We start from the raw sequence: 12567 nt of genomic DNA, 5'->3' as shown, positions 1-12567 counted from the left end.
TTGTGTAACACTTATCCCTGTGTAACAAGGGGCTGGAGTTTCAGCTCAGTGTGTAACACTTATCCCTGTGTAACAAGGGGCTGGAGTTTCAGCTCAGTGTATAACACTTATCCCTGTGTAACAAGTGGCTGTGGTTTCAGCTCAGTGTGTAACACTTATCCCTGTGTAACAAGGGGAATGAGTTTCAGCTCAGTGTGTAACACTTATTCCTGTGTAACATGGGGCTGTGGTTTAAGCTCAGTGTGTAACACTTATCCCTGTGTAACAAGGGGAATGAGTTTCATCTCAGTGTGTAACACTTATCCCTGTGGAACTAGGGGCTGGATTGTCAGCTCAGTGTGTAACACTTATCTCTGTGTAACAAGGAGCTGGAGTTTCAGCTCAGTGTGTAACACTTATCCCTGTGTAACAAGGGGATGGGGTTTCAGCTCAGTGTGTAACACTTATCCCTGTGTAACAAGGGGATGGGGTTTCAGCTCAGTGTGTAACACTTATCCCTGTGTAACAAGGGGCTGGGGTTTCAGCTCAGTGTGTAACACTTATCCCTGTGTAACAAAGAGCAGGAGTTTCAGCTCAGTGTGTAACACTTATCCCTGTGTAACAAGGGGCTGTGGTTTCAGCTCAGTGTGTAACACTTATCCCTGTGTAACAAGGGGCGTGAGTTTCAGCTCACGGTGTAACACTTATCCCTGTGTAACAAGGGGAATGAGTTTCAGCTCAGTGTGTAACACTAATCCCTGTGTAACAAGGGGCTGGGATTTCAGCTCAGTGTGTAACACTTATCCCTGTTTATCAAGGGGCTGGGGTTTCAGCTCAGTGTGAAACACTTATCCCTGTGTAACAAGGGGCTGGAGTTTCAGCTCAGTGTGTAACACTTATCCCTGTTTAACAAGGGGCTGGGGTTTCAGCTCAGTGTGTAACACTTATCCCTATGTAACAAGGGGCTGGGGTTTCAGCTCAGTGTGTAACACTTATCCCTCTGTAACAAGGGGATGGAGTTTCAGCTCAGTGTGTAACACTTATCCCTGTGTAACAAACAGCAGGAGTTTCAGCTCAGTGTGTAACACTTATCCCTGTGTAACAAGGGGAATGAGTTTCAGCTCAGTGTGTAACACTTATCCCTGTGTAACAAGGGGCTTGGATTTCAGCTCAGTGTGTAACACTTATCCCTGTGTAACAAGGGGCTGGGGTTTCAGCTCAGTGTGTAACACTTATCCCTGTGTAACAAGGGGCTGGGGTTTCAGCTCAGTGTGTAACACTTATCCCTGTGTAACAAGGGGCTGTGGTTTCAGCTCAGTGTGTTACACTTATCCCTTTGTAACAAGGGGCTGGAGTTTCAGCTCAGTGTGTAAAACTTATCCCTGTGTAACAAGTGGAATGAGTTTCAGCTCAATGTGTAACACTTATCCCTGAGTAACAAGGGGCTGGAGTTTCAGCTCAGTGTGTAACACTTATCCCTGTGTAACAAGGGGCTGGAGTTTCAGCTCAGTGTGTAACACTTATCCCTGTGTAACAAGGGGCTTGAGTTTCAGCTCAGTGTGTAACACTTATCCCTGTGTAACAAGGGGCTGGGGTTTCAGCTCAGTGTGTAACACTTATCCCTGTGTAACAACGGGTTCGGGTTTCAGCTCAGTGTGTAACACTTCTCCCTGTGTAAAAGGGGCTGGAGTTTCCGCTCAGTGTGTAACACTTATCCCTGTGTATCAAGGGGAATGAGTTTCAGCTCAGTGTGTAACACTTATCCCTGTTTAACAAGCGGCTGGGGTTCAGCTCAGTCTGTAACACTTATCCCTGTGTAACAAGGGGCTGGGCTTTCAGCTCAGTGTGTAACACTTATCGCTGTGTAACAAGGGGTGGGAGTTTCAGCTCAGTGTGTAACACTTATCCCTGTGTAACAAGGGGCTGGAGTTTCAGCTCAGTGTGTAACACTTATCCCTGTGTAACAAGGGGCTGGAGTTTCAGCTCAATTTGTAACACTTATCCCTGTGTAACAAGGGGATGGAGTTTCAGCTCAGTGTGTAACACTTATCCCTGTGTAACAAGGGGATGGAGTTTCAGCTCAGTGTGTAACACTTATCCCTGTGTAACTAGGGGCTAGGGTTTCAGCTCAGTGTGTAACACTTATCCCTGTGTAACACGGGTCTGGGGTTTCAGCTCAGTGTGTAACACTTATCCCTGTCTAACAAGGGGCTGGGGTTTCAGCTCAGTGTGTAACACTTATCCCTGTGTAACAAGGGGATGGAGTTTCAGCTCAGTGTGTAACACTTATCCCTGTGTAACAAGGGGCTGGGGTTTCAGCTCAGTGTGTAACACTTATCCCTGTGTAACAAGGGGCTGGGGTTTCATCTCAGTGTGTAACACTTATCCCTGTGTAACAAGGGGATGGAGTTTCATCTCAGTGTGTAACAATTATCCCTGTGTCACAAGGGGCTGGGGTTTCTGCTCAATGTGTAACACTTATCCCTGTTTAACAAGGGGTTGGTGTTTCAGCTCACTGTGTAACACTTATCCCTGTGTAACAAGGGGCTGGGGTTTCAGCTCAGTGTGTAACACTTATCCCTGTGTAACAAGGGGCTGGGGTTTCAGCTCAGTGTGTAACACTTATCCCTGTATAACAAGGTGCTGGGTTTTCAGCTCAGTGTGTAACACTTATCCCTGTGTATACAAGGGGCTGGGGATTCAGCTCAGTGTGTAACACTTATCCCTGTGTAACAAGGGGATGGAGTTTCAGCTCAGTGTGTAACACTTATCTCTGTGTTACAAGGGGTTGGTGTTTAAGCTCAGTGTGTAACACTTATCCCTCTGTAACAAAGGGATGGAGTTTCAGCTCAGTGCGTAACACATGTCTGTGTAACAAGGGGCTGGAGTTTCAGCTCAGTGTGTAACACTTATCCCTGTGTAACAAGGGGCTGGGGTTTCAGCTCAGTGTGTAACACTTATCCCTGTGTAACAAGGGGCTGGAGTATCCGCTCAATTTGTAACACTTATCCCTGTGTAACAAGGGGCATTAGTTTCAGCACAGTGTGTAACACTTATCGTTGTGTAACAAGGGGCTGGAGTTTCAGCTCAGTGTGTAACACTTATCCCTGTATAACAAGGGGCTGTAGTTTCAGCTCAGTGTTTAACACTTATCCTTGTGTAACAAGGGGCTGGGGTTTCAGCTCAGTGTGTAACACTTATCCCTGTGTAACAAGGGGCTGTAGTTTCAGCTCAGTGTGTAACACTTATCCCTGTGTAATAAGGGGCTGGAGTTTCAGCTCAGTGTGTAACACTTATCCTTGTGTAACAAGTGGCTGGGGTTTCAGCTCAGTGTGTAACACTTATCCCTGTGTAACAAGGGGCCGGAGTTTCAGCTCAGTGTGTAACACTTATCCCTGTGTAACAAGGGGAATGAGTTTCAGCTCAGTGTGTAACACTTATCCCTGTATAACAAGGGGCTGGGGTTTCAGCTCAGTGTGTAACACTTATCCCTGTGTAACAAGGGGATGGGGTTTCAGCTCAGTGTGTAACACTTATCCCTGTGTAACAAGGGGATGGGGTTTCAGCTCAGTGTGTAACACTTATCCCTGTGTAACAAGGGGCTGGGGTTTCAGCTCAGTGTGTAACACTTATCCCTGTGTAACAAAGAGCAGGAGTTTCAGCTCAGTGTGTAACACTTATCCCTGTGTAACAAGGGGCTGTGGTTTCAGCTCAGTGTGTAACACTTATCCCTGTGTAACAAGGGGCGTGAGTTTCAGCTCACGGTGTAACACTTATCCCTGTGTAACAAGGGGAATGAGTTTCAGCTCAGTGTGTAACACTAATCCCTGTGTAACAAGGGGCTGGGATTTCAGCTCAGTGTGTAACACTTATCCCTGTTTATCAAGGGGCTGGGGTTTCAGCTCAGTGTGAAACACTTATCCCTGTGTAACAAGGGGCTGGAGTTTCAGCTCAGTGTGTAACACTTATCCCTGTTTAACAAGGGGCTGGGGTTTCAGCTCAGTGTGTAACACTTATCCCTATGTAACAATGGGCTGGGGTTTCAGCTCAGTGTGTAACACTTATCCCTCTGTAACAAGGGGATGGAGTTTCAGCTCAGTGTGTAACACTTATCCCTGTGTAACAAACAGCAGGAGTTTCAGCTCAGTGTGTAACACTTATCCCTGTGTAACAAGGGGAATGAGTTTCAGCTCAGTGTGTAACACTTATCCCTGTGTAACAAGGGGCTTGGATTTCAGCTCAGTGTGTAACACTTATCCCTGTGTAACAAGGGGCTGGGGTTTCAGCTCAGTGTGTAACACTTATCCCTGTGTAACAAGGGTCTGGGGTTTCAGCTCAGTGTGTAACACTTATCCCTGTGTAACAAGGGGCTGTGGTTTCAGCTCAGTGTGTTACACTTATCCCTTTGTAACAAGGGGCTGGAGTTTCAGCTCAGTGTGTAAAACTTATCCCTGTGTAACAAGTGGAATGAGTTTCAGCTCAATGTGTAACACTTATCCCTGAGTAACAAGGGGCTGGAGTTTCAGCTCATTGTGTAACACTTATCCCTGTGTAACAAGGGGCTGGAGTTTCAGCTCAGTGTGTAACACTTATCCCTGTGTAACAAGGGGCTTGAGTTTCAGCTCAGTGTGTAACACTTATCCCTGTGTAACAAGGGGCTGGGGTTTCAGCTCAGTGTGTAACACTTATCCCTGTGTAACAACGGGTTCGGGTTTCAGCTCAGTGTGTAACACTTATCCCTGTGTAAAAGGGGCTGGAGTTTCCGCTCAGTGTGTAACACTTATCCCTGTGTATCAAGGGGAATGAGTTTCAGCTCAGTGTGTAACACTTATCCCTGTTTAACAAGCGGCTGGGGTTTCAGCTCAGTCTGTAACACTTATCCCTGTGTAACAAGGGGCTGGGCTTTCAGCTCAGTGTGTAACACTTATCGCTGTGTAACAAGGGGTGGGAGTTTCAGCTCAGTGTGTAACACTTATCCCTGTGTAACAAGGGGCTGGAGTTTCAGCTCAGTGTGTAACACTTATCCCTGTGTAACAAGGGGCTGGAGTTTCAGCTCAATTTGTAACACTTATCCCTGTGTAACAAGGGGATGGAGTTTCAGCTCAGTGTGTAACACTTATCCCTCTGTAACAAGGGGCTGGAGTTTCAGCTCAATTTGTAACACTTATCCCTGTGTAACAAGGGGATGGAGTTTCAGCTCAGTGTGTAACACTTATCCCTGTGTAACTAGGGGCTAGGGTTTCAGCTCAGTGTGTAACACTTATCCCTGTGTAACACGGGTCTGGGGTTTCAGCTCAGTGTGTAACACTTATCCCTGTCTAACAAGGGGCTGGGGTTTCAGCTCAGTGTGTAACACTTATCCCTGTGTAACAAGGGGATGGAGTTTCAGCTCAGTGTGTAACACTTATCCCTGTGTAACAAGGGGCTGGGGTTTCAGCTCAGTGTGTAACACTTATCCCTGTGTAACAAGGGGCTGGGGTTTCAGCTCAGTGTGTAACACTTATCCCTGTGTAACAAGGGGATGGAGTTTCATCTCAGTGTGTAACAATTATCCCTGTGTCACAAGGGGCTGGGGTTTCTGCTCAATGTGTAACACTTATCCCTGTTTAACAAGGGGTTGGTGTTTCAGCTCACTGTGTAACACTTATCCCTGTGTAACAAGGGGCTGGGGTTTCAGCTCAGTGTGTAACACTTATCCCTGTGTAACAAGGGGCTGGGGTTTCAGCTCAGTGTGTAACACTTATCCCTGTATAACAAGGTGCTGGGTTTTCAGCTCAGTGTGTAACACTTATCCCTGTGTATACAAGGGGCTGGGGATTCAGCTCAGTGTGTAACACTTATCCCTGTGTAACAAGGGGATGGAGTTTCAGCTCAGTGTGTAACACTTATCTCTGTGTTACAAGGGGTTGGTGTTTAAGCTCAGTGTGTAACACTTATCCCTCTGTAACAAAGGGATGGAGTTTCAGCTCAGTGCGTAACACATGTCTGTGTAACAAGGGGCTGGAGTTTCAGCTCAGTGTGTAACACTTATCCCTGTGTAACAAGGGGCTGGGGTTTCAGCTCAGTGTGTAACACTTATCCCTGTGTAACAAGGGGCTGGAGTATCCGCTCAATTTGTAACACTTATCCCTGTGTAACAAGGGGCATTAGTTTCAGCACAGTGTGTAACACTTATCCTTGTGTAACAAGGGGCTGGAGTTTCAGCTCAGTGTGTAACACTTATCCCTGTATAACAAGGGGCTGTAGTTTCAGCTCAGTGTTTAACACTTATCCTTGTGTAACAAGGGGCTGGGGTTTCAGCTCAGTGTGTAACACTTATCCCTGTGTAACAAGGGGCTGTAGTTTCAGCTCAGTGTGTAACACTTATCCCTGTGTAATAAGGGGCTGGAGTTTCAGCTCAGTGTGGAACACTTATCCTTGTGTAACAAGTGGCTGGGGTTTCAGCTCAGTGTGTAACACTTATCCCTGTGTAACAAGGGGCCGGAGTTTCAGCTCAGTGTGTAACACTTATCCCTGTGTAACAAGGGGAATGAGTTTCAGCTCAGTGTGTAACACTTATCCCTGTATAACAAGGGGCTGGGGTTTCAGCTCAGTGTGTAACACTTATCCCTGTGTAACAAGGGGATGGAGTTTCAGCTCAGTGTGTAACACTTATCCCTGTGTAACAAGGGGATGGAGTTTCAGCTCAGTGTGTAACACTTATCCCTGTGTAACAAGGGGTTGGTGTTTCAGCTCAGTGTGTAACACTTATCCCTGTGTAACAAGGGGATGGAGTTTCAGCTCAGTGCGTAACACTTATCCCTGTGTAACAAGAGGCTGGAGTTTCAGCTCAGTGTGTAACACTTATCCCTGTGTAACAAGGGGCTGGGGTTTCAGCTCAGTGTGTAACACTTATCCCTGTGTAACACGGGGCATTAGTTTCACCACAGTGTGTAACACTTATCCCCGTGTAACAAGGTGTTGGGGTTTCAGCTCAGTGTGTAACACTTATCCCTGTGCAACAAGTGGTTGGAGTTTCAGCTCAGTGTGTAACACTTATCCCTGTGTAACAAGGGGAATGAGTTTCAGCTCATTGTGTAACACTTATCCCTGTGTAACAAGGGGCTGGAGTTTCAGCTCAGTGTGTAACACTTATCCCTGTGTAACAAGGGGCTGGAGTTTCAGCTCAGTGTATAACACTTATCCCTGTGTAACAAGTGGCTGTGGTTTCAGCTCAGTGTGTAACACTTATCCCTGTGTAACAAGGGGAATGAGTTTCAGCTCAGTGTGTAACACTTATTCCTGTGTAACATGGGGCTGTGGTTTAAGCTCAGTGTGTAACACGTTTCCCTGTGTAACAAGGGGAATGAGTTTCATCTCAGTGTGTAACACTTATCCCTGTGTAACAAGGGGCTGGAGTGTCAGCTCAGCGTGTAACACTTATCCCTGTGTAACAAGGGGATGGGGTTTCAGCGCAGTGTGTAACACTTATCCCTGTGTAACAATGGAAATGAGTTTCAGCTCATTGTGTAACACTTATCCCTGTGTAACAAGGAGCTGGAGTTTCAGCGCAGTGTGTAACACTTATCCCTGTGTAACAAGGGGATGGGGTTTCAGCTCAGTGTGTAACACTTATCCCTGTGTAACAAGGGGATGGGGTTTCAGCTCAGTGTGTAACACTTATCCCTGTGTAACAAGGGGCTGGGGTTTCAGCTCAGTGTGTAACACTTATCCCTGTGTAACAAAGAGCAGGAGTTTCAGCTCAGTGTGTAACACTTATCCCTGTGTAACAAGGGGCTGTGGTTTCAGCTCAGTGTGTAACACTTATCCCTGTGTAACAAGGGGCGTGAGTTTCAGCTCACTGTGTAACACTTATCCCTGTGTAACAAGGGGAATGAGTTTCAGCTCAGTGTGTAACACTTATCCCTGTGTAACAAGGGGCTGGGATTTCAGCTCAGTGTGTAACACTTATCCTTGTGTATCAAGGGGCTGGGGTTTCAGCTCAGTGTGTAACACTTATCCCTGTGTAACAAGGGGCTGTATTTCAGCTCAGTGTGTAACACTTATCCCTGTGTAACAAGGGTCGTGAGTTTCAGCTCCGTGTGTAACACTTATCCCTATGTAACAAGGGGCTGGGGTTTCAGCTCGGTGTGTAACACTTATCCCTCTGTAACAAGGGGATGGAGTTTCAGCTCAGTGTGTAACACTTATCCCTGTGTAACAAACAGCAGGAGTTTCAGCTCAGTGTGTAACACTTATCCCTGTGTAACAAGGGGAATGAGTTTCAGCTCAGTGTGTAACACTTATCCCTGTGTAACAAGGGGCTTGGATTTCAGCTCAGTGTGTAACACTTATCCCTGTGTAACAAGGGGCTGGGGTTTCAGCTCAGTGTGTAACACTTATCCCTGTGTAACAAGGGGCTGGGGTTTCAGCTCAGTGTGTAACACTTATCCCTGTGTAACAAGGGGCTGTGGTTTCAGCTCAGTGTGTTACACTTATCCCTGTGTAACAAGGGGCTGGAGTTTCAGCTCAGTGTGTAAAACTTATCCCTGTGTAACAAGTGGAATGAGTTTCAGCTCAATGTGTAACACTTATCCCTGAGTAACAAGGGGCTGGAGTTTCAGCTCAGTGTGTAACACTTAACCCTGTGTAACAAGGGGCTGGAGTTTCAGCTCAGTGTGTAACACTTATCCCTGTGTAACAAGGGGCTTGAGTTTCAGCTCAGTGTGTAACACTTATCCCTGTGTATCAAGCGGCTGGGGTTTCAGCTCAGTGTGTAACACTTATCCCTGTGTAACAACGGGTTCGGGTTTCAGCTCAGTGTGTAACACTTATCCCTGTGTAAAAGGGGCTGGAGTTTCCGCTCAGTGTGTAACACTTATCCCTGTGTATCAAGGGGAATGAGTTTCAGCTCAGTGTGTAACACTTATCCCTGTTTAACAAGCGGCTGGGGTTTCAGCTCAGTCTGTAACACTTATCCCTGTGTAACAAGGGGCTGGGCTTTCAGCTCAGTGTGTAACACTTATCGCTGTGTAACAAGGGGTGGGAGTTTCAGCTCAGTGTGTAACACTTATCCCTGTGTAACAAGGAGTTGGAGTTTCAGCTCAGTGTGTAACACTTATCCCTGTGTAACAAGGGGCTGGAGTTTCAGCTCAGTTTGTAACACTTATCCCTGTGTAACAAGGGGATGGAGTTTCAGCTCAGTGTGTAACACTTATCCCTGTGTAACAAGGGGATGGAGTTTCAGCTCAGTGTGTAACACTTATCCCTGTGTAACAAGGGGCTAGGGTTTCAGCTCAGTGTGTAACACTTATCCCTGTGTAACACGGGTCTGGGGTTTCAGCTCAGTGTGTAACACTTATCCCTGTCTAACAAGGGGCTGGAGTTTCCGCTCAGTGTGTAACACTTATCCCTGTGTAACAAGGGGATGGAGTTTCAGCTCAGTGTGTAACACTTATCCCTGTGTAACAAGGGGCTGGGGTTTCAGCTCAGTGTGTAACACTTATCCCTGTGTAACAAGGGGCTGGGGTTTCAGCTCAGTGTGTAACACTTATCCCTGTGTAACAAGGGGATGGAGTTTCATCTCAGTGTGTAACACTTATCCCTGTGTCACAAGGGGCTGGGGTTTCAGCTCAGTGTGTAACACTTATCCCTGTGTAACAAGGGGTTGGTGTTTCAGCTCACTGTGTAACACTTATCCCTGTGTAACAAGGGGCTGGGGTTTCAGCTCAGTGTGTAACACTTATCCGTGTGTAACAAGGGGCTGGGGTTTCAGCTCAGTGTGTAACACTTATCCCTGTATAACAAGGGGCTGGGTTTTCAGCTCAGTGTGTAACACTTATCCCTGTGTATACAAGGGGCTGGGGTTTCAGCTCAGTGTGTAACACTTATCCCTGTGTAACAAGGGGATGGAGTTTCAGCTCAGTGTGTAACACTTATCTCTGTGTTACAAGGGGTTGGTGTTTTAGCTCAGTGTGTAACACTTATCCCTCTGTAACAAAGGGATGGAGTTTCAGCTCAGTGCGTAACACTTATCTCTGTGTAACAAGGGGCTGGAGTTTCAGCTCAGTGTGTAACACTTATCCCTGTGTAACAAGGGGCTGGGGTTTCAGCTCAGTGTGTAACACTTATCCCTGTGTAACAAGGGGATGGAGTATCCGCTCAATTTGTAACACTTATCCCTGTGTAACAAGGGGCATTAGTTTCAGCACAGTGTGTAACACTTATCCCTGTGTAACGAGGGGTTGGAGTTTCAGCTCAGTGTGTAACTCTTATCCCTGTGTAACAAGGGGCTGGAGTTTCAGCTCAGTTTGTAACACTTATCCCTGTGTAACAAGGGGATGGAGTTTCAGCTCAGTGTGTAACACTTATCCCTGTGTAACAAGGGGATGGAGTTTCAGCTCAGTGTGTAACACTTATCCCTGTGTAACAAGGGGCTAGGGTTTCAGCTCAGTGTGTAACACTTATCCCTGTGTAACACGGGTCTGGGGTTTCAGCTCAGTGTGTAACACTTATCCCTGTCTAACAAGGGGCTGGGGTTTCAGCTCAGTGTGTAACACTTATCCCTGTGTAACAAGGGGATGGAGTTTCAGCTCAGTGTGTAACACTTATCCCTGTGTAACAAGGGGCTGGGGTTTCAGCTCAGTGTTTAACACTTATCCCTGTGTAACAAGGGGCTGGGGTTTCAGCTCAGTGTGTAACACTTATCCCTGTGTAACAAGGGGATGGTGTTTCATCTCAGTGTGTAACACTTATCCCTGTGTCACAAGGGGTTGGGGTTTCAGCTCAGTGTGTAACACTTATCCCTGTGTAACAAGGGGTTGGTGTTTCAGCTCACTGTGTAACACTTATCCCTGTGTAACAAGGGGCTGGGGTTTCAGCTCAGTGTGTAACACTTATCCCTGTGTAACAAGGGGCTGGGGTTTCAGCTCAGTGTGTAACACTTATCCCTGTATAACAAGGGGCTGGGTTTTCAGCTCAGTGTGTAACACTTATCCCTGTGTATACAAGGGGCTGGGGTTTCAGCTCAGTGTGTAACACTTATCCCTGTGTAACAAGGGGATGGAGTTTCAGCTCAGTGTGTAACACTTATCTCTGTGTTACAAGGGGTTGGTGTTTTAGCTCAGTGTGTAACACTTATCCCTCTGTAACAAAGGGATGGAGTTTCAGCTCAGTGCGTAACACTTATCTCTGTGTAACAAGGGGCTGGAGTTTCAGCTCAGTGTGCAACACTTATCCCTGTGTAACAAGGGGCTGGGGTTTCAGCTCAGTGTGTAACACTTATCCCTGTGTAACAAGGGGCTGGAGTTTCAGCTCAGTGTGTAACACTTATACCTGTGTAACAAGGGGATGGAGTTTCAGCTCAGTGTGTAACACTTATCCCTGTGTAAAAAGGGGCTGGACTTTCAGCTCAGTGTGTAACACTTATCCCTGTGTAACAAGGGGCTGGAGTTTCAGCTCAGTGTGTAACACTTATCCCTGTGTAACAAGGGGAATGGGTTTCAGCTCAGTGTGTAACACTTATCCCTGTGTAACAAGGGGTTGGTGTTTCAGCTCACTGTGTAACACTTATCCCTGTGTAACAAGGGGCTGGGGTTTCAGCTCAGTGTGTAACACTTATCCCTGTGTAACAAGGGGCTGGGGTTTCAGCTCAGTGTGTAACACTTATCCCTGTATAACAAGGGGCTGGGTTTTCAGCTCAGTGTGTAACACTTATCCCTGTGTATACAAGGGGCTGGGGTTTCAGCTCAGTGTGTAACACTTATCCCTGTGTAACAAGGGGATGGAGTTTCAGCTCAGTGTGTAACACTTATCTCTGTGTTACAAGGGGTTGGTGTTTTAGCTCAGTGTGTAACACTTATCCCTCTGTAACAAAGGGATGGAGTTTCAGCTCAGTGCGTAACACTTATCTCTGTGTAACAAGGGGCTGGAGTTTCAGCTCAGTGTGTAACACTTATCCCTGTGTAACAAGGGGCTGGGGTTTCAGCTCAGTGTGTAACACTTATCCCTGTGTAACAAGGGGATGGAGTATCCGCTCAATTTGTAACACTTATCCCTGTGTAACAAGGGGCATTAGTTTCAGCACAGTGTGTAACACTTATCCCTGTGTAACGAGGGGTTGGAGTTTCAGCTCAGTGTGTAACTCTTATCCCTGTGTAACAAGGGGCTGGAGTTTCAGCTCAGTTTGTAACACTTATCCCTGTGTAACAAGGGGATGGAGTTTCAGCTCAGTGTGTAACACTTATCCCTGTGTAACAAGGGGATGGAGTTTCAGCTCAGTGTGTAACACTTATCCCTGTGTAACAAGGGGCTAGGGTTTCAGCTCAGTGTGTAACACTTATCCCTGTGTAACACGGGTCTGGGGTTTCAGCTCAGTGTGTAACACTTATCCCTGTCTAACAAGGGGCTGGGGTTTCAGCTCAGTGTGTAACACTTATCCCTGTGTAACAAGGGGATGGAGTTTCAGCTCAGTGTGTAACACTTATCCCTGTGTAACAAGGGGCTGGGGTTTCAGCTCAGTGTTTAACACTTATCCCTGTGTAACAAGGGGCTGGGGTTTCAGCTCAGTGTGTAACACTTATCCCTGTGTAACAAGGGGATGGTGTTTCA

Source organism: Cetorhinus maximus, chromosome 14, assembly GCF_964194155.1.
Source record: "Cetorhinus maximus chromosome 14, sCetMax3.hap1.1, whole genome shotgun sequence".
Classification (NCBI taxonomy): Eukaryota; Metazoa; Chordata; class Chondrichthyes; order Lamniformes; family Cetorhinidae; genus Cetorhinus; species Cetorhinus maximus.
This window is presented reverse-complemented; position numbering follows the sequence as displayed.